The sequence below is a fragment of the Zootoca vivipara genome, chromosome 7, assembly GCF_963506605.1.
Source record: "Zootoca vivipara chromosome 7, rZooViv1.1, whole genome shotgun sequence".
Classification (NCBI taxonomy): Eukaryota; Metazoa; Chordata; class Lepidosauria; order Squamata; family Lacertidae; genus Zootoca; species Zootoca vivipara.
In genome coordinates, this window is record NC_083282.1 from 61,063,759 (window position 1) to 61,070,622 (window position 6,864).

Here is a 6,864-nt window from a genome sequence, read left to right on the forward strand (position 1 = left end):
GAAAACGGGGGTGCCGAATTCAAGCCTGTAAACTTGGTAAGAAGGATGCTAAATTAACCCCAAGCCTAAAGGAGACGCCTAGCAGCTTCCTCCGACCTACAGCTTTACTCAACAGTTTAAAGATGGCAAAATAATTTGTCAGTTCAATTAGCAACTTTTCAGGACTTAATGCTTACCTCCCAAAACAATATTAGAGATGACATTAAGTCGGTGAAGGAGGATCTCCTACAGATAAGAGTCAAAATCAAGGGGGTGAAGCAATTAACAATTCAAGCTAAAGAGCTAGCCCAGGAAAATGAAAAAAAAAGTAACTACAGTGGTGCCTCACTAGACGAATTTAATTCGTTCCACGGGTCTATTCTTATAACGAAAAATTTGTCTAGCAAATCCCATAGGAATGCATTGAATTTTTTTTTTTAAAAAAATTGCCCATAGGAACACATTAATTGAATTTCAATGCATTCCTATGGGAAACCGCGATTCGCTAGACGAATTTTTCGTAAAACGAATTTGTCTAGCGAGGCAACCTCCGCTAGAAAAATCCTTTCTTTAAGCGAAAATTTTGTCTTACGGGGCGTTTGTTAAGCGAGGCACCACTGTACTCTAACTAGACAGGTGGCAGAATTGTCAGATGGCCAGAGAAGAGCCAATATGATTCTGGAGGGAATTCCGGAGGAAATACAGGCTAAAGCAGGGTCCCCAAACTAAGGCCCGGGGGCCGGATGCAGCCCAATTGCCTTCTAAATCCGACCCGCGGACTGTCCAGGAATCAGCATGTTTTTACATGAGTAAAATGTGTCCTTTTATTTAAAAAGCATCTCTGGGTTATTTGTGGGCCTAGGAATTCATTCATATTTTTTTTCCAAAACATAGTCCGGCTCCCCACAAGGTCTGAGGGACAGTGGACCGGCCCCCTGCTGAAAGTTTGCTGACCCCTAGGCTAAAGAGTTGGAAGAAACATTGAGGGCCTGGCTATGTTAGTTTGAAGCCAGAAGATGTGGAACGAGCCCATCGCTGTTGAGGGCCCAAGGGGAGAAACCCCCCCAAAAAAGGAATGCAATAATTAAATTTTCTAGAGAGAAGCTGCAACAGCCGGCCTACCAGACTCTGAGGAAAATTAAAGAGCTGGGCTTCCAAGGAAAAATAGAGTGTGGGTGATTCGAGACTTCTGCCAGGCTACTTTAAGACAAAAACCTAATGAAACCTTATGCACAAAAACTACACAATAACTAGATACGGTTTACCTGGGTTTACCCTGCCTCTATACTGATTTTTAAAGAGGGAAAGAGGCTTATAGCTAAGAATCCAACAAAGGCTGAGACTTTACTGACGCAGTTGGGAATCGAAGTGGATGAGCCGCTATTACAGGAAATGGAGGAGGAGGTGGAAGAGGCAGACGCTGGAGAAGGACCCTCGGGTGAAGCTACAACACAACCAGAGAAAAGACCAAGAACACACTCGCAGGATGTTATGTCTTAAAGGAGAGTAACAAGGCCACTGAACAAACTGTTAAACTGAAATGTTTTGGTTAAGGGGAGGAAGGGGGTGCGTGCTATCTAGAAATGTGGAGAGAGGGAATGTAAATTCTTCCCCAATATATTTTCACTTCCACGGGGGGGGGGGAGGGGCAGGTAAAGAGATGCAAGAAAAAAGAAAATCCTCAGCTTAACGGACACAAAACTCAAAACAACAAAGAATATAGTTAATTCAACCAAAATTATCTCACTGAATGTCAATGGTCTTACATCCAACCTTAGATATAGGTTAGCTAGAGAACAAGGAGCCCATATAATGTGTCTTCAAGAAACCCATTAAAAAAAAAAGCCATTTAACGATTCAGCTTGGGGGGTATTAGCAGAAGCAAGAAGTAAAGTGAAAGCAAGAGGTGTAGCAGTCCTGGTAAATAGGAGAATAGATATTAAGATAATAGAAACAGTGTTAGATAAGGAAGGTAGATTTATGCTGGTTAAAGGTAAATTGGAAACTAAAGTGCTAACAATAGTGAATATTTATGCTCCAAATAAAGGACAGAATAAATTCCTAAATAAAGTCCTTAATTTTGTTTTCCAGTTCTCAGAGGGCGAAACTATAGCAGGTGATTTGAATATGGATATCACACAAAAAATTAAACAATTCTATTGAGTAAATGAGGGGGACTGAGGTGGCGCTGTGGGTTAAACCACAGAGTCTAGGGCTTGCTGATCAGAAGGTCGGCGGTTCGAATCCCTGCAACGGGGTGAGCTTCTGCCCACCTAGCAGTTCGAAAGCACGTCAAAGTGCAAGTAGATAAATAGGGACCGCTCCGGCGGGAAGGTAAACAGTGTTTCCATGCGCTGCTCTGGTTCGCCAGAAGCAGCTTTGTCATGCTGGCCACATGACCTGGAAGCTGTCTGCGGACAAGCGCCGGCTCCCTCGGCCTATAGAGCGAGATGAGCGCCGTAACCCCAGAGTCGGACAGGACTGGACCTGATGGTCAGGGGCCCCTTTACCTTTACCTATTGAGTAAAAGGGGATTGCAAGAAGTTCATGGCATCCTAGGGTTAAAACCCAAAGCTACCCATATATCCAGCAGACATGAAACAGCATCCTGTATAGAATTTTTTATTCTGGGAAAGGCTAGTAATTGGGTAGTCAAAGGAATTACAACACACCCATTGTTAATTTCAGTCCATGCCCCTTTAAGTATTGAGTTAGAATTAAGACTGAGTAAGGACAAGAGACTCTGAAGATACAATAATTTAATAATGGCTAAAGTTCAAGAAAGAAAGTATATGGAAAATCAGATCAGGTTATTTTTTCAGGACAATAAAGGATCAGTAACTCCTTTATTGGTGCTGTGGGTTAAAGATATGCATAGAGGAAAGGACTTAAAGTCACTGCAGGAAGTAATAGAGAACATAGGCAACCAATACTGGCTAAAAATTGGAGGACTATATAACAAAATCCTTAAAGCCCAAGAGATAGGAAATATGACCTTAGAAGAGCCAATAGAGGAATTATATAAACAAATGGGGGAAAACCAAACAAGGAATGATAGGTAAAATCTATAGGAGGGTGATCACAAATAAGGAACAGACAACTCAACTTATTCAAAAGATGTGGAGTAAGGAAGAACAAAGTGAATTAAAAGTCGAAAGAATAATGAAAGGAATAGATGAGATTAAAGTAAATTTAGGGAGCTGGAATTAAAAAAAATTCAAAAATGGTATAGAACTCCAGCCCAGCTAGCTAAAATGGTATCAGGATTGAACCCTGCTGGCACTGTAAACAAGCCAAGGGATGGTTCTCACATATGTATTGGGAATGCCCAGAGGTAAGAGGATTCTGGAATAAAATCCTTAAGGTTATTAATGAAGTTTTTAAAGTGAAGCTATCTATAGACTTCAACCTCATGACAATGGGTATACTTGGAAACACGGCTATAGAGAAAGGTGGCCAGCTCACCTTCAAAGCTGTGATACTAGTGGGAAAGGCTATAATAGCTTTAGGTTGGAAAGGTAGAAAAAAATGGACAGTAGAGGTCTGGTCTAATTATTTGTTTGAATTTATCCAGTTGGACATTGCTGCAGTCACGATACAGGAAACAACATGGAGGGCAAAATCCACTATGATGAGGACCAGATGGAACCCCTATCTACAATGGATAAGAACTACTGGAACAAAAGACATTCGGTGGAAATTAAAGATGTTGTGCCCGTGGCTGAGGACAATCGTTTGAACCTTTCCAATGGATATGGGCTGGGGTGAGGGGTGGGAAGGGAAGTGGTTGTTAAAAACAATATTCCGGAAATGTTATTTATCCAAAAAGAAAACAAAAGGATTAATATGGATATATATACACACACACACACACAAAGAATGTACCTCCCGATGTGGGAAAACCACACCTGAGGTCAGTTGCCCAGCCGAGTCCTTTACTCATTAATTCTTGGGTGTCACTCATCATAGTTATCTAAAAGCGAAACTTTTATTTCTTACTTGAACAGGAAAGGTTACAGCAGTGATCAGGAAATTAATCAGAGGGTGAACCCTGATCTGTTTACAGTGCACACCGTTTTTATGGTCATATAGGTTAGACATTCTAGACATCCCAAAATAGCCTTACTGCCAGTTTGACCATGAAGACAGAAGTTTCCACTAGCTATGCATTTCCTGTTTATACCCTTGTTTTAAATGCCATGCTCTTGTACACTCTTAAACCTTTAATTTACACACACAGCCTTGTGGTTTGCACTTTCTCTGTTCCTCTTTTAAGTTTGCATTTCAGCACGATTACAGTGCGAATACATGATTATGTTGTAAGCCTGCAACAAGATGGCATTAGTCTTGCTTCAATTATGATGAAGATGGAGGTGGTCTTGCTTCAGTTGCAATGCTCCCGAAGATCAAAATGTCTAGGCAATAGTATACAAAGTAAGGCATTCCTGGAAGTAACCTGGTCCCAACTTATTCAGGCCAGTATATGCCAATAGCAAGACCATAAACTTTGCCTGGAAGCCAGGCCCGTCTTTAGGGCTTGGCTGAGTGGCACATTGCACCAGGACGCTTGCCCAACAGGGGTGCAGAGGGGGCGCCAAACAGCTGATGTCTCTGGGAGCTGCAAGGGGGCTGCGTTCGCAGGGTCTGGAGCTGGTGCTGGACTTCATCAGCACGTCTCGCCTGGTGAGCCTGGAGCAGGACGGCAAGGGGGAAACGGTGGGGGAAGCGCTGTGGCTGGAGGCGCTGGTGGAGGCCGCTGCTAGTTGCAGGTGACCCCGCTGCTGCGCCAGCTGCCCTTGCAGGTGACGCTGCCCAACTGCCTGGAGGTGCACCACCTGGCGCAGGAGTACAGGCTACAGGAGTCCTGACATGCCGCCTTCCTTTGGCCGACCTTTCGCAGGCAGCCCACCGTGGAGGAGCCAAGCAGCAGCCCGGCCTGGGCAGCGACGGCGGTGACAATGGCGGTGCCTGCAGCCTTCTGAGGGGCCGCCCTCCTCTGGACAGGGAGCACGGAAGCGACGAGGCCAAGTGCATGGCGCCTCCCCTTCAGCTGGCGGTGGGTGGAGGACAGAGGGAGGCCGCGGAACAGCGGTTGAGAAACGCTGCTTTAGCACATGCGCGAAGTGCCAATAGTGTTTTTGCACAAGCACGCGCAGCGAAACCCAGAAGTAAATACTTCTGGGTCCGCCGAGTACTTAAATCAAAAATACGTAACCCACAGCGAACGCAACCCGAGGTATGACTGTACTGTATTGTTGTTGTTGTTGTTAATGTTAGCATACCATATGATGTGGGTGAAAGCACATCCGAGGTTCAGACACGGCTGAGTCACTTTGTCCCAGCAATGATGGAAGCGCTTCTTTCAAACAGGCAGAATCAGATTTTATTTCAAGCTGCAGACAAGAAAGATAACAGCTTGACAAGCAAACAGCAAAGCTTGTTCAGAGCTGGAAAACCTCAGTTGGGTTTCCAAATCCTTTTATACCTACAAGTAAATGAGATAATATTTCCACAATAGCTAACCACCAGAAATTCTCTGTATATGTCTACTTAACCACATCCTGCAGAATTAGGGCACCAAACCGAAGGGGTGCAAAATTGAGAAGATCCATTTTGTGGCACCAAATTTTGGTCCTCCTCACAACACCATATTATGAAAGACATGCAACAGCAATTTGGGCTCATACCTTAAGCTTATGTTGTTAACAAGCATAACTGAGATGAGATGGCTACACAAGATGGAGTCGGTCTTGCTCATGCTTATAAAAATGGATCTTGCATTTGCCCATCTCAATAATTATAAAAATGTAGGGATAAAGATTAAGATTAAAATAGCATACACATAAGTTTAGAAATGAAGTACATAATAAAAAGTCTGTTATCCACTTGATTTTAAGTTCATCTGAGAAATCAAGAAAATTCATGCTTCCTAACTGATAGTGGATGGAGAGAGAAATGGGAAAATGGCATGGGGGAGTATGTTGGAAGAGGTCTTGATTTTTTATTTTTTTACAGGTCTTGCTTTTAAGATTAAACAATGCAGTTTTGAGATCTAAAGCAAATGCCAAAGTCTGTATCGGTATATTGGGATGCCTTATTCACAATGGAGATAATTTTGGAAGGATGTTTGACTTTGGAGAAATGTTGATAAGGAGGAATTGTCCGATTGCGTATTTGTTTAGCTACTACTGATCATCCTCTGAGACACAGGAACAAAACTTTTTTAATTATCAAGGTAGGGTCTGCATAAACAGACCCATCTAAAAGGACTCGCTCAGGTTGCTGAATCAACATTAGATACACATTGGACCTACTACGTAGTGTCTGTTCTAAACCTGGTTTTGAGAACTCTTGTGGTCCACCCCGAGTTATTGTGCATGTTTAATGAAAATGCAACTCTACACCTATTTACCTGGGAGTACGCTGCATTGAAATAAATTAGGCTTACTTGTGAGTAGAAATGCACAGAATTGCAATGTAAAGCACTTTGAATTTGAAAATGCACCCATCTGTGAGCTAAGTCGCTATTGTATGGATAAATTTCTAAAATGGGAGTTGGTGAAAGTCAGCTTGCTCAGAGAGCAAAACTTCCTGCCTCCAAATTAGAGAATGCCCCAAGCCATTTTAATACCTGAGGCAGAAATTTAAAATGTCCCTCCTCTGATGGCGATGAAAAATATATTAAAATAACTGAATGTGTGGTACCTTTTAATAGTACCTAAAATCTGCTGCTTTGCAGTGCAATCCTATCCTTACTTACTCAAGCCCCACTGAATGAATACATGTTTGCAGCCTTAGCCTGCCTAACAAGAGGAACAGTCACAATCCTCGTTATTAAAGACTTAGCAAAAGTTATTCTGTACATGTTCACAGTTCTTACTTATT